The 15,464-nt window shown below is 36.3% G+C and overlaps 1 pseudogene; it reads right to left on the reverse strand.

Annotated features, from left to right (window-relative positions):
- Window positions 1-262: 262 nt before the first annotated feature.
- LOC137221009 (small ribosomal subunit protein eS7-like) overlaps window positions 263-15,464 on the reverse strand; it is an 82,736-nt pseudogene continuing 67,534 nt past the window's right edge.

Here is a 15,464-nt window from a genome sequence, read left to right on the forward strand (position 1 = left end):
GCTGCCTTCTTGGCAATATTAAAAACAGTAAAGCAAAGTGATGTAACCTAAATATTATCAACTCATTCTCTTAGATAATAAGTAGTTTCAGATAACAAGAACTTGATGGTACCTTCTGGAATAAGAACCTATATAGGGTGGCTTTGCTTTAGCTTGTTGGGAGTTTAGTCATCCTCTGAAAAGGAGCTTCTCTTATTTCTAGAATGTCTTTTAAATTAAACTATGAAATTTACATTATTTTAAAATATTTTGTAATAATATTTTAGTCATTTTTGTTTACAACTGAGAACTGAGACTCTGGGTATTTAAAATTAACATCCTTGCCTGTGTTGCCCTTTTAGACAACAGAAAAAGTTTCAACCTTGTGTTCCACATTATTCTGCTGTGTTTTATCCAAATGAATCTTTGAGTTAGTTGGCATCCAGTTTCACCTGGGTTCTCTTGCCTACACTTTCACTTGGAAAGACTAAGTCCTCTAGGATCACATGTGCATGGTTGTCAGAGTATGGTTTCTAGGATGCTTTTGCTTATTTTTTTGTACAGCCGTTTTGAGTTGGCTTAGGCAGAATTCTCCTCTGGGCTTTAAAGATAATGTATTTCTCACTGAACATTTTCTCCAATTCAAGTACTTACCAGACTTGGTTTTTCTCGAAAGATTTCAGTTGAGGAACAGGAACAATGATCATAATAGCTTTCTGACCGCTATCAACTTACTTTCCCTGGCTGCTGTTATATTCAGCTCTCTTATCTGGGACTTAAGGTCTGAATTCATTTTCAGCTCAAGGAGACCCTGAGAGATGCTGGACTAAAACTCATCCCACTTTTCACCATTGGGCTTCACTATCTTCACACTCTAACTAATAAACATGTTCTCCTTATTGAGCACTGACCTAGGAAGAGAATACTTTATTTTTACAATTTCCTCAGCAATGTGTGAGATATAATCAGATACTAAGTTATTAAAAAGGCAGCTAATGAGGTTACATTTCAGTTTATAATCCATTTAATCAACCCTGTCTCTTTAATATCACTCAAGTGTACCCATCCTCTCTACCTTCACTACCACAATCTCTGTGCAGCCTCCTGTAATTGCTTGTCTGGTTTACTGGTCTCCTAGCCTCTACTCTGGAAACCCAATAATTCATTTTCCACATAGAAGTTATAGAGAGTATAACAGGATTTTAAAAAGGAAAATGTCACCACTTGGAGTGTGAAATCCTCCTCTGCATTTAGTAGTGGAATTTACTTATAGATGAAAGGATTGAGCAGGGGGATGAGGAAGAAATATCCTTGAAAGAGAACAAAACATAACATTATGAACAGTTGGGTTTTTTACTCTTTGAACCATGCATTTATTGCTAAGGTTGCAGACTTCTCCTCACAAGCTACAGTTGATCCTTGAACAGTGAGGAAGTTAGGGGTGCTGACCCTCTGCATACTTTACAGTTAGCCCTCTCTATCCATGATTCTGCACCTGCAAATTCAAACTCAACCAACTATGGATTGTATAGCACTGTAGTACGTATTTAGTGGGGGGAAAAATCTGATATGAGTGGACTCATACAGTTTAAACCTGTGTTGTATATTCTACGACTCAGTGAATTTTTCAATATCTCTGCCCCACTTCAAACCATCTTGCTCCCATCTGATTTACTTAGTGTCTTCCCCATTCATGCATACCGGAATCTCCTGTATTCACTGCCACTTTCAGCTTAACAACTTCCTTGACAGGTTACCTGGCTTTGAATTTATCGTCTGAGATACTGCCTCCCAGATTGCCTCCTCTTCCCTAACTGCATGCGAGTGACTACCTGAAGACATCCTTCTACTACATTCAGCCTAGGTTTCTAGAATTAGTTTTCCTGGGAGTTAAAAAAAAAAAAAATCATAGTTTTTCTGCATAGTTCTGCATAGGGAGAAAAAACAACTAAGCTATCAGGTATATTTTTTGTCAACATTTATTTACTAAATATTGTACACTTAGTATGTGCTAACTTTTGGTGTTGGATATACAACAACTGACATATTAAGCTAGTTTTCTATTTCTAGAGTGCTTGCAGTATTCTGGAGGATATAGTCTATTAAAATAGTGAGAGAAGTTCTATTGTAAGGAAGTATAGAGTGTCATTAAAATACCTAGTTGAAATACATATCTCAGTTTATAAGGAAAAATTTATTGGGAGAATAATTAAAATGAATAGGAGTTAGCAAGGAAGAAGTTGGGGCAGTGTGGAAAAGAGTATTCAGGAAAAGTAAACCAACATTTGAAAATCTAGATGCAAGAGACCACATAGCATCTTTATAGGCTGGATGGATGGGGGTTGTCAAGAGAAGTGTCAGGAAAGCTAATTTCTGGGTAGTTCATCAAAAGCTTTGTGAGCCATGAGTTTGGATTTTATCCTAACATAGTGGTTCTTAAACTTTAACGTGCATTTAAACCATACAGAAATTTTACAGTGTAGAGAGCCTTATTCACTAGGTTTGTAATGGACCTTGCTACTCTGCATTTCTCCTAAGCTCTTAGGTATTGCTGACGCTGCAGGCTCATGGACCACACTTTAAATAACAAGCTCCTAAGGGAAATAGTAAAGGTATGAGGGAGTTCAAGCAGAACATAAAATATGATTGATATTTGTTTGTCTTCTAGAAAGATCACTTTGACTACAGAATAGAGGATTAACTACAGAAGGGCAAGTTTAGTTGCAGGAAGATTTTGTAGGCTATTTTATTAATCATAGTCTACTGTAACAGCACTTTAGGCTAGTTGATGTCATGGATATGGAGAAAACTGAGCAGATTCAAAAATATTTGGGAGCAAAAAATGAGAATCTTGGAAATAGATTGCACTTTGGAGTTGAAGGAGAAAATAGAAGAATAAAGAAAGATTCCTAGGTTTCTGATCCAGTCAAATTTATCACTATTCAATGTGATTTAGGGCACCTGTGGAAGGTGTATAAAATAAAAGATCAAGAGATTTTTTTTTTCCTGTGGTTCCACTAGAAACTATTTTTCTTGAATTTTAATGAATTTGGTGTGATACACCCAAGGAACAAATCCCATCCAGACAGGGCAGATAGTTTGATGTTCTAGCTGTAACATAGCTAGTTTTCAATGTGGAGTACACACTCTGTTGTCAATTTGGATAGAGCAAATCAGTGGAGTTTCAGTAAGCAGGAAAAATTATTGGATTATTTGCTATGTGAGACTACCAGTTCTGGTTTGTTACTCACAGCTCACATTCTTTCATAGGTAAACGTGATTAGACTGAAGGCAGCTTTGCAGTCTTATAACACCAGCTAGAAATATCCAACATAAGGGAGGATTGAAGAAGAGGATTTTTTTAAATGACCAGATGAAAACATACCTATGAATCAAAAGACCTCAAACATGAGCTGGCAAAAGCCCTAACTACCTACCTCAGTCCTAAGCAGCCCATTCCTGGACAATCTGCCTGTTTACCACTTGGAAGGTTTAGCTCTCCCTGTAACACTAAGTGCTGGTGAGTCTGAGGATAAAGGTGTGTGGAGCAAAATTCTCAGAGCTTCTGTATTGTCCTTTCATTGAATGAGTCACAGATGTTTTCACTTGCAAGGATTTTGTGTTTTGCCAGTGCAGTCCATCCTTCTGTCTTGATCTGTATCTCACAATTTTCAATCCATGGTTGTTTGAATCCAAAGATGCAGAACCCATGGATATGGAGGGCTGACTGAATTGGTTTTACAAGTTAATGATGAGATAAAGAATATGTAAGTCACCTAATGGCTTCACAAGCTTTTCCCAAGTCAGCCTGTCCTACACCAGCCTCTACTTCCTTCTAACATTGTTCATTTAAACGTCCAACATTTTCCTAGTAAGGCTAATTTTTCACTGATTTTTCTCCTAATAGTTGTGGGGCATTTGATTTGCAGCATATGGAGGCTGTTAACTAATGCAGTTACAGCCAAGAATCTCTTGAGTTTCTCCTGGTTATTATCTTTCTCCTCTGACATTGTGCAGTTACACTCTGTGAGCAGGTAAAGGATTATGACAAAACATCTAGCAGTTGGAAAACACTTTTAATTCTTACTTTCCCAAACCTACTGATGTTGACAGTCTTTTTTTCTTTTCTCCAATTATTTTTTAAGGTTAACATATTTATTTCACAACTCTTCATGGTCTAGTCGGATAATTAATTGTAAGTTCAATATTGCTGACTAAATAAAACAAATTATCCAATATGTGAAAATTCAGTTATCACATGGGTGTGCCTTCCGTAGATCAATTTTATGGCTATCCAGAATATTTTATTCTGCAAAGATTTTGTCCACAAAGGAAGGTTCTATCTAGTGGTTGGAATTTACTACAGTCTGCATATTTCTCTTATGAAGAGCTGAGTTTTAGAAGGGTTATTTCACCTTATTAGACTCTCTGAGCCAATTATGGTTAGAGCCCAAGATGAATTGTTTGCTTAAGTCAGAGCTTTGGAACTTTCCTCATCATGACAATCACTTGGGGTGCTCATTAAAAGACATTTTTTCCTGATTCTAATCCAGAAATGAATTAGAATGTTCAGGAGATAAACCTAGTGTTAGGGTTCTCCAGAGAAACAGAACCAATAGGATAGGTATATATGTGGGTACGTGGTGATTTATTATGAGAAATTGGCTCACATGGTTTTGGAGGCTGAGAAGTACCACGAGATGCCATCTGCAAGATGGAGCACCAGGGAAGCTGGTAGTGTGATTGAGTCGAAGTCTGAAAGCCTGAGAACAAGAGGAGATGATGATGTGAATTCAGACTGATGCTGGAGAAGATGAGATGAGCTGTCCCAGCTCAACTTGTGAGGCAGGAAACAAAGAGGCAAATTTCTCCTTCCTCCACATTTTGTTTTAGTCAGCCCTCAGCAGATTGGATGATGCCCAACCATATTGTACAGGGCCTTCTACTTCATTGGGTTCACTGATTCAGGTACCAATGTCAACCAGAAATCTACTCAAAACACTCCCCCAGTAAGATATAATCCAGGCATCCATGCCTCACTCATGTTGACACATAAAATTACCCAACCCAACTACACCTTTTGTTAACTTTGCACCCATACTCATCTCCTTAAACCATACTTAAGATGCAATTCGTGAAAATAAGATCATAATTTTGCCTGTTGTGCTACAACTCTCCTGTGTACAATTGAAAATGCACTGACTGCTTTTCCGGTAAAGGAGGTAGAGTTCTTGAGTGATGGTTAGTCTTCTCTTTGATAGTCTATAACTTATACTATGATGTTAAATTAACAATACTTAAATATATGTTGTAAAGTCAATATATTTTACCTTACATTATAAGAAAATAAGAGGGGAAAGAGAACAAGCATGCCTATGTGTGTGTATATCTGAGTGGTATAGAAACAGGCCTAATTTCTGCAACTGGCCACATGGTTTTAGCTAGTAATTATAACTACCTTTATCCACTATCCATTCTCTATCCCCTTTTCTTCACCAAGCACCTCAGTTGGTCATGGTTCTTTAACCGGTGGAGTGACCCAAACCTTCATTCCTGAAGGGTCTGGACCATTAGTAGTCCTGCCTGGATTTGGTTAGTGTAGTTTTCTATTGACTTTAATCACACGATATGATAATATTAAGTAACACCCTAAGAGATTGCCTATATTCAAGACTTACTCTTCCTTGCTGCCATTGTAAAGTAGTAGTCCAATTTCCTCTTGGTATGAGATCAGTTACCCGAGCTTACACTGAAACGCCCTTCTTTGGTGATTTGGAAGCATGAGGAGCCCAAAGTGGCCAGTGGGGTGTTGGCATTATTAACTTCAAGGTCAGTGGAATCATCTCCTGGTGTAAGCATTCCTTCCTCTGGAACTAAAATCCCCAGTCCAGCAGAGTATATAGCCTGAAGAACACAAAGCAAAAATTTTGCTAGAGGTACCAGGGGTAATATTGAGTGGATCCATTGCCATTTCTACTCCTTGACTCCTGGACCTGTGAATCCTGGCTTCGGGAGAAAGAGCACCATATACAGGATGTTGATTTAGAGCATGTACAGCCTTCTGCAGAACCTTGCTACAGCCCTGTGAGGTATCACCACCTTACTGGCACTGTAACTAAGTCTTCAAAAGACCATTACACCATTCGATCAAGCCAGCTGCTTCAGTGTGGTGAGAAATATGGTAAGACCAATAAATTCCATGAGCACTGGCCCATTGCTGCCCTTCTTTTGCTGTGAAGTGACTTTCTTGATCTGAAACAATGCTGTGTGGAATACCATGATGATGGATAAACCATTCTTTAAGTCTATGGATGGTAGTTTTGGAAGAAACATTGAGTGCAGGGAAGGCAAATTCGTACCCAGAGTAAGTGTCTATTCCCATAAGCATAAAACACTGCCCCTTGCATAATGGAAGTGGTCCAGTGTAATCCACCTACTACTAGGGAGTTGGTGCCATATTAGGGACTCAGAATTGGTCTCTATTGCTAGCAGATGAGGCACTCAGTGGTAGTCGTAGCCAGATTGGCCTCAGTGTGTGGAAGGCCATATTGCTGAGCCCATGCATAAGCTCTGTCCCTGTCATCATGGCCATTTTGTTCATGAGCCCATTTGGCAATGACAGGGGTGGCTGGGGAAAGAGACTGCCTGGTATTCACAAAACAGTTCATCTTATCCACTTGAATATTAAAATTCTCCTCTGCTGAGGTCACCCTTTGCTGAACAATTACATGGGATACAAATATCTTCATGTTTTGGCCCAATCAGAGGGGTCAACCCCTGTACTTCTTCCCCAGATTTCCTCCTCATAAATTTTCCAATCATGTTTCTTCCAAATCCCTGACTGACTAGCCAAACCGTTGACCACAACCCATGAGCCAGTTTATAATCATACATCTGGCCATTTCTCCTTCCAAGCAAAGTGAAAAACCGTGTGCCTGCTTGAGGCCAATCAAGTATATACCACTTTCATTTGATTATGGAGTGTTTCTATGCATGCCCAACTGTGTAGCTTGGTGGATCAGATAATGCCTAGGCTAAACTAGTTATTTCTTGCTCACTAGTTCCAATCAGCATAATGTCATTGATGTAATGGACCAGTATGATATCTTATAGAAGGAAAAGTGATCAACATCTCTGGGCTAAGTTATTATATAGGCCTAGAGAGTTGTGATATACTCTTGAGATATGACAGTCAAGGTATAATGCCAGCCTTGCCAGCTGAAAAAAAAAGTCTGCTCCTGGTGGATCTTATGGAGAAAAGGGTATTTGCCAGGTCAATAGCTGAATACTTGATACCAAGGAATGTGTTAATTTGTTCAAGCAATGAAACCACATCTGGTACAGCAGCTGCAATTGGATTCACTGTCACAGTTAAGCTTACGGTAATCCACTGTCATTTTTCAAAATCCATCTTTCTTTCGCACAGGCCAAAATAGGACTGTTGAGTGGGGATGTGGTGGGAATCACCACTCCTGCATCTTTCAAGTCCTCAATAATGGCACTGATCTCCGCAATCCCTTCAGGAATGCGGTGGTATTTTTTGGCTTACTATTTTTTTATGTAGGGAGACAGGCCTTTGCTGCCATAATAGCCCTCACTCCTCACCAGATTATGATTTTATGTACACAGATTTGGGTATTACTGACTTACATTATTGGTAGGCACCAAGTTTGTTATCGTATTGTATAAAAGTTTAGTAAAATGTTCTCCCAAATATGCATATTCTAAGAAGTAGACAAAATTAATGTAATTATAAGATCTTGAGAAAAGAAATGTTTGGACATTTAAGGTTGGAAGATTCATTGGCTACCTGTAAAGGAACGCCTGAGCAGATATGATAGCACAGTTACAAAGTACAGTTAGAATGTGGCAGGTAAATGTAATTGTAAACTATTGCTATATTGGTTATCCTTTTATTTGTTTCCTGTTTTAGGTTTGCTATACTGTGAATTATTGGAAAACTTACCAGCAGGTGGTAGCACTGTTTAACAAATATACCCCTGATCACGAAGTGACTGAATTATTGGCTGCGAATGCAGCAAAATTCAAATATGTCAGAATAGTGGATTGTGATCCAGAAAATCCAAGTCCTGGTCCCAGTGGTATTACTTATTGGCCTCATCACTTTGCAAAAATAAATCTCATAGTGTTTAAATAACACTATAAATAAAATTAGTATAATAACAACTGCCTTGGCTTCTGCTGTTTTAAGGTTAGGAATAGAAACTGATTGTAAAAATCATTAAGGGAAAGGTAGGATGCTGTGTAAATGCAAATATCATTTCTCATTTTTTTGTCTGTTTTTCCTTTATTTTCCGGGCATTAATTTTAAGATGTGTTCTTACTAGTAACAAAGGTAGTCCTAAAAAGGTCCAACATGAATGTAAAATGATTTCCCATTGGTCATATGTTCAACTATTTTTTGACCATTTTTCTGTTCATTTCCATGTGGTATAAGATCTCAAAACCCATTTTGTTGGGTCTGAGGAAGAGTAGCTCTAGCCTCTGAATCCTTCTTTGCACACCCACTGCTTTCCTAACCTTTGTAAATGCGTGAACTAAAGAGGAAAAGTCCAAGAGAACGCAAATAACTTCAAGGAAATATGTGTTAACATATTTAAAGTATAAGGAGGATAATGAGCCAGCACTTACCTTTACTGTGTGCAGAGAAGTGTACTAACCACTGAAAGGATTACAGAATCCAGAGACTTCCAAAAATGAAGAACTTTTTTTTTTTTTTCGACAGATGCTTACTGATCTCCATCAGTAGACAAGGAAATTTACTAGATGCTGGGGATCCAGGCTGTATAAGACATACATAATTCTCAAAGTTGAAATTTCTATAGTTGAGTTGAAGATCACCTATCAGCAAGAGTAAACAGATATAGTACAAGGCAGGAGACGAACCATGAAAGGAAATGCACGACTGGGTGGTGGTTTAGATTAAAGCCAACCTGGGCAAGATTGAAGGAGAGAAGAGAGTCTAGGTGGACGTAAATGATACTTACAGAGACAGGTATTTGATGTGAAGGTGATAGGGTATAATAGTTAAGACTATAGTCTTTGGGTCAGAATGATCTGACATAAAGTAATAACTCTACCACTTACAAACTGAGTGACCTTTGGCAAGGTACTCTGATTTTTTGATTCTTCATCTGTAAAATGTAGGTGATAATAGTGCATCTGTTTCATAGAGTTATTGTGAGAATCTATGTGGAAATTAGTGTACAGTAAACTCTAAATGGGGAAGCAAACAGAGTTTTTTGAGATGTGTAAAATATATAGAAGAGCAGTTGATATAAGGCGCTGCATGCTGGACACTTAAGTTTGTATTTATTATAGCGGACAAAGGGAAGTGTAGATTCTTGTATAGAAAGAGATGTCCGTGAAAAGATACTTAAAAGGTGTTATAGGAGTTTGTATAGGTGTTTTAGAACAGAGAAGGGGTGGAGGCAACAGAAGGAAGGTCATCTGAAGAGTGTGGATATGAGGTCATATGAGGTTACATTTGAGTAAAGCATTTGGAAAGACTTGGTGAGATCAAGGGAGAGAGAGGATTAAAAAGTTATTCCAATAACTTGAGCCTAGGGAACTAGGGGGATGGTTGTATCTTTGGCAAAAATAAGAGACAGTTTCTTTATGTGTGAGGAAAGCAAATATATTTATTCTCATGAGAAAGAGGCTGTAAGAAAACACACAACAACAAGCAGAAGGGTCCAAGATCAAGGCTGGACATTTCAGTTGGGAATCGTCTGCTGACTTTGAAAGTGTTCATTGAAACCAGCTGCTATAGGGTGATTGAAGGTAGTAGAAAAAAAAGGAAAAAGAAAAATCACATAAGTATATGCTAAGAAAGACTATCCTTGGATCTGATAGAACATTTGGGAAAGTGATAAACTTATAAGCATCACAGCAAGCCAAATTCTGTTTACATGAACGTGGAAGAGCAATTTCCCCTTCCTGTGCAGAACTTTTGCCCAGGCCCATAGTCAACATGAGTTGACTAATAATTCGGATACTAACACATTATAACTAATTTAGTATCTGGCTGAGGCATGTACAGTAATGTCAAATAGCAGGTACCTCATTTTCTGTTAAATTATTGTGTTCTTTAGAAAAACTTAGTTTCCCCAGGTTTTCCTTGTAAAGAGAATGGAATGTCTCTCTGGAACAAGTTGACCACCCATAAAACATGCAAAAAGATGAAACAGTAAAATTCCTTCCAGAGGCTCTGGGAAGACTTCTCTAAGATCCTATCCCCATAGCTGTTTTGGGCAATTATCCTCAATATCAGAATTATATGCCACACTTACTTTTACCAGCATGCTTACAACACTGTGTTGGTATTATCATTTTAGAGGTGGCTGTGACCCTGAGTAAAACCAAAGGCCTTAAAGACAATAAAAAAGCTATTGAAAATAGCACTATTAAGATCTAATTTATAAAAAGTCACCAATTTTGCAAAATGTATGCATTCTAGTAACCACTATGGTAGTGGTTCCTGTGTAGAACATTTCCATGACACTAAAAATTCTTTAGTGTCCCTTTGCAGTCAATCCTCTCCTCACTTCTGGCCACTGGCAATCAATATTGTGCTTTCTGTCTCTGTAGCTATAACTTTTCTAGGATTTCATATAAACAGAATGATGCAGGATATATTCTTCTGTATCTGATTTCTTTCTCTTAGCATCTTACTTTTACACTTCAGTTTATTGTTGCCTCTATCAGTAATTTGTGCCTTGTTTTTCGTTATTGACTGAACTTCATACTTTATTTGAAATTCATTAGTTTTTCCATAATATATGTTTCTAGGATCCAATCCAGAATATCACATTACATTTAGTTGTTATGTCTCTTTAGACTCTTTTGGGCTATAACTGTTCCTCAGACTTTTCTTGTTTATTGATAACCTGGACTTTTTTGAGGAGTACTAGTTGGATATTTTAAACAGTATCTTGTTTTGGTTTGTCTGGTGGTTTTCTCATGGTTAGACTAGGGTTAAGGGTTTTTCAGAGTATAACCAAGAAGTGAAGTAGTTTTAAATTTATAATATCAAAATGATTTATCACTTACGGTAACAATTCTGATCATCTGGCTAGTTTTTCTGCCCTGAAAAGTCACTTTTTCCCTCTTTCCATTCTGTACTCTAGAAGCAAGTCACCAAGTATAGCCTGTACTTAAGTGTGAGTTTATGCTTCACCTTCTTTAAGGGGAGAGTGTCTATATAAATTACTTGGAAATCTCCTGTAAAGGAGATTTGTCTCTTGTCCCCTATTTATTTATTTATATAAGCCTTTATTTTATCAGTATAGACTCATGTTTTTATTTTATAATTTGGGTTATCATTGTAATACTACATTATGTATTTTGATTGCTCACATTTTCCCAGCTTTGGCAGCTGGGAACTCTTTCACTTATGAGAATACATTCACTCTTTCATCGTTAATTACAATGTTGGATATAGATGTTTTATAGATGTGCTTTATCAGTTTGTAAAAGTTTGCCTCTATTTCTAATTTTCTGAGACTTAAAAAGTTTAGAATAGATGTTGGAGTTGGGAAAATAGTTTTTGTGCATCGATTGAGGTGATCATATGATTTTTTCTTTTTAATTAACAAATACTATGAATTGCATTCATTGATTTTTTTTTTCTCTTTTTTTGGAATGTTAAATCAACCTGATGTTCCTGAGAAAAACTTCCCTTGGTCATGATTCTTAACCTTTTTCATATAGCTTGATCTGTTGAAAATTTTAGAACCTTTGCATATATGTTCATGAGGGATATTAGTCTTCTTTTTCTTTCAGTGTCTTTTTCTGATGTTAGTATCAGGACCTCACAGAATAAGTTGGAAAGCATTCTCTCCTCTTCAATTTTTTGAAATATTCTTGTGTAGAATTGGAATTAATTTTTTCCTAAATGTTTAGTAGAATTCACTTTTGAAGCAAACCGGATGTGGAATTTTCAATGTAGGAAGGTTTTTAATTACAAGTTACATTTCTTCAGTATATATAAGGCTAATCAAGTTATCTATTTCATCTTTAGTGAGCTTTGTTTGCCTATATATTTGAAGGAATATGTCCATTTCATCTAAGTTTTTGAGTTTATTTCCATGAAGTTTTTCATAAACTTTTCCTTTGCTCTTAATATCTGTAAATCTATATTGATGCTATGTCTCATTTCTGATATTGGTAAATGCCTTTCTTGCTCAGTCTGGTGAAATGTTTATAAATTTTATTGAACTTTTCAAAAAACCAGCTTTTGGTTTAGTTGATTTTTCTCTATTTTTTCTTTGTTTTCTATTTCATTGATTTTTTTTTTCCCCTCTGATAATTTTTTATCTTCCTAATTTGGTTTTAATTGACTTCTTCTAGTCTTCAGTTGGAAACTTAAGTCATTGATATTTAAGACCTTTTTCTTATCTAACATAAGCATTTACTGCTATAAAGTCTTCATGAAAAACAGCTTTAGCAGCATGTCACCAATTTTGGTATGTTGTCTTTTCATTTTCATTCAGAGAAAAATACTTTGTAATTGCCCTTTTGATTTCTTCTCTGACCTATCAACTATTTAGAAGTGTTATATACTATATGGGCTTACATACCATAAAATGGTCCCATTTAGGTCTTAGAATTCAATGGCTTGTTTTGTACTTTTATCTAGGTATGCAACCATAGCCACAATCTAGTTTGACGTTTCCATCACCTAAAAAGTTTCCTGATGTCCATTTGCGGTAAATACTGGTTTTCATTCCCAGCTCCTGACAATCACTAATCTACATTCTATCTTTATAAAGTTGCCATTTCTGTGTATTTTGTATCAACAGAAACATACTGGGTCATTTAGAGGTATGTTGTTTAATTTCAAATATTTGTGAATTTCCTGAATTTCTTTCTGTTATTGATTTGTAATCATGTACTTTGCATGATTTTAATTCTTTTAAATATACTGAAGCATGTTTTATGGCTTGGTGTATAGTTTGTTCTGGAGAATGTTGTATCTACACCTGAGAAGGATGTGTGTTTTTTGTGGTGGATGGAGTATTCTAGAGATGTCAGTTATGTCAGGTTGGTTGATAGTGTTATTCAAATCTTCTGTATCCTTGCTGATTTTCTGTCTAGTTCCTCTTTTCATTATTGAGAATGTAGTATTGAAATGTCCGATTTTTATTGTTGAGATCTGTATTTCTCCCTTCAATTTTGTCATTTTTTTTACTAGATGTATTTTGGGGCTATGATGTTCGATACTCATGTTTTGATATTCCTTATTTTTCTGTTGAATTGACCATTTTATCATTCTTTGGTCTAATGTATATTTTCTTCTGACACTGATATGGTCATTCGAACTCTCTTATGATTACTGTTTGCCTGGTACAGCTTTCCCCATTCTTTCACTTTAAGTCACTTTGGGCCATTCAATCTAAAGTTTATCTCTTGTGGATAGAGTACAGTTGTATTACATATCTATTTGGTCTCAATTTACCAATCTCTGCCTTTTGATTGGAGTGTTTAACCCATTTACATTTAGTGTAATTATTGATATAGTTGGATTAATGTCAGTCACTTTGCTATTTACTTTTCCTCCTTTACTACCTTATTTTGCTTTAAGTAGATCTTTGCTGGAGTATCACTTTTTTGTTTTTGAGTTAGTTTCTCAATGGCTTTTTCCCTAGGGATTATAACATCTCAATTAAAAATAATCTGCTTCAGATTATTCCTAATTTAATTGCAATAAAATGAATTTTGCTCTAGTATAGTTCCCTTCCCTCATTTATCCTTTGTGATGTTATTGTCATATATATTTACCCTCAAATATTATATGATAGAAGTTATAAAATATAGTTTTATAATAATCTTTTATTCTTACATTAGTCAAAAGAAGAAAAAAATATTCTTACTTTCTCTTATATTTATCTAAGTAATTACCTTTCCTAGTATTCTTTATTTCTCCATGGATTTAACTTACTGTCTGATGACACTTCCTTTATGCCTCAAAGATTACCTTTAGTATTTTGTGTAAAGCGGGTTTGCTAACGATGAATTATCTGTCTGGTTATTTGGAAATGTCTTCATTTACCCTTTTTGGAAGAATGGTTTGAATAAAGAATTCTTGATTGCCTTCTTTTTTATATCATCTAGGCCTTAGTGTTGTTAGGAGGATCTGGTCTGGTTCTCACAAGTAGTCCATGATATTCTCCTATTGAATGTAACACTTTCACAGAGCACCAGCATCACAAAGTCACTCTGTCACCATATGGATCAAGATCAAAACAAAATTATTCTATAGTCATGTCTGAACACAGATGAAAAAGAAAACATTGCCAAAACCACAAAAATGCTCAGACATATCCCTCCCATGGTTAATATAAGTAATTATTGCTGCTTCACCAATTATAGGTTACTCTTGTTTCATTCTTCCTATTTTGCAGATTAAAAAAATTTTAAGATATAACCATAAATTTTCTCCACTTCATGACATCATCTAATCCTTAACCAAGCCATACTTCCTTGATCCCGCTTCCAAATCACCTAACACAAACCCAAATCCTATAACACCCTTTTACTGAGACACTCCATGGTTCCCCGATGTGTGGTCTCCTTCATTATAACACATTATAAAACTAACTTTGTTCAACTATACATGAATTCCTAGTCTCTTTGGCCAAAGGGCATTGACACCTGAATTAGAAAGGATGAAAGTTAGGATGGGCAAAAACATATCAGTTAAATGCAACCAAAACTAAAGTATGAATCATAATATTAATATCAGAAAAGTTTTAATTCAAAGTTAATATAGGTGAACAATAAAGGATAAGATTTATAATAAAGACTTTTTTTTTTTTAAAACATCTTTATTGTGGTATAATTGCTTTACAATGGTGTGTTAGTTTCTGCTTTATAACAAAGTGAATCAGTTATACATATACATATGTTCCCATATCTCTTCCCTCTTGCGTCTCCCTCCCTCCCACCCTCCCTATCCCACCCCTCCAGGCTGTCACAAAGCACCCAGCCAATATCCCTGTGCCATGCGGCTGCTTCCCACTAGCTATCTACCTTACTACGTTTGTTAGTGTGTATATGTCCATGACTCTCTCTCACCACGTCACAGCTCACCCTTCCCCCTCCCCATAACCTCAAGTCCGTTCCCTAGGAGGTCTGCGTCTTTATTCCTGCCTTACCCCTATGTTCTTCATGACATTTTTTTTTCTTAAATTCCATATATAAGTGTTAGCATACGGTATTTGTCTTTTTCTTTCTGACTTACTTCACTGTGTATGACAGACTCTAGGTCTATCCACCTCATTACAAATAGCTCAATTTCGTTTCTTTTTATGGCTGAGTAATATTCCATTGTATATATGTGCCACATCTTCTTTATCCATTCATCCGATGATGGGCACTTAGGTTGTTTCCATCTCTGGGCTATTGTAAATAGAGCTGCAATGAACATTTTGGTACATGACTCTTTTTGAATTTCGGTTTTC

This window comes from Pseudorca crassidens, chromosome 3, assembly GCF_039906515.1.
Source record: "Pseudorca crassidens isolate mPseCra1 chromosome 3, mPseCra1.hap1, whole genome shotgun sequence".
NCBI lineage: Eukaryota > Metazoa > Chordata > Mammalia > Artiodactyla > Delphinidae > Pseudorca > Pseudorca crassidens.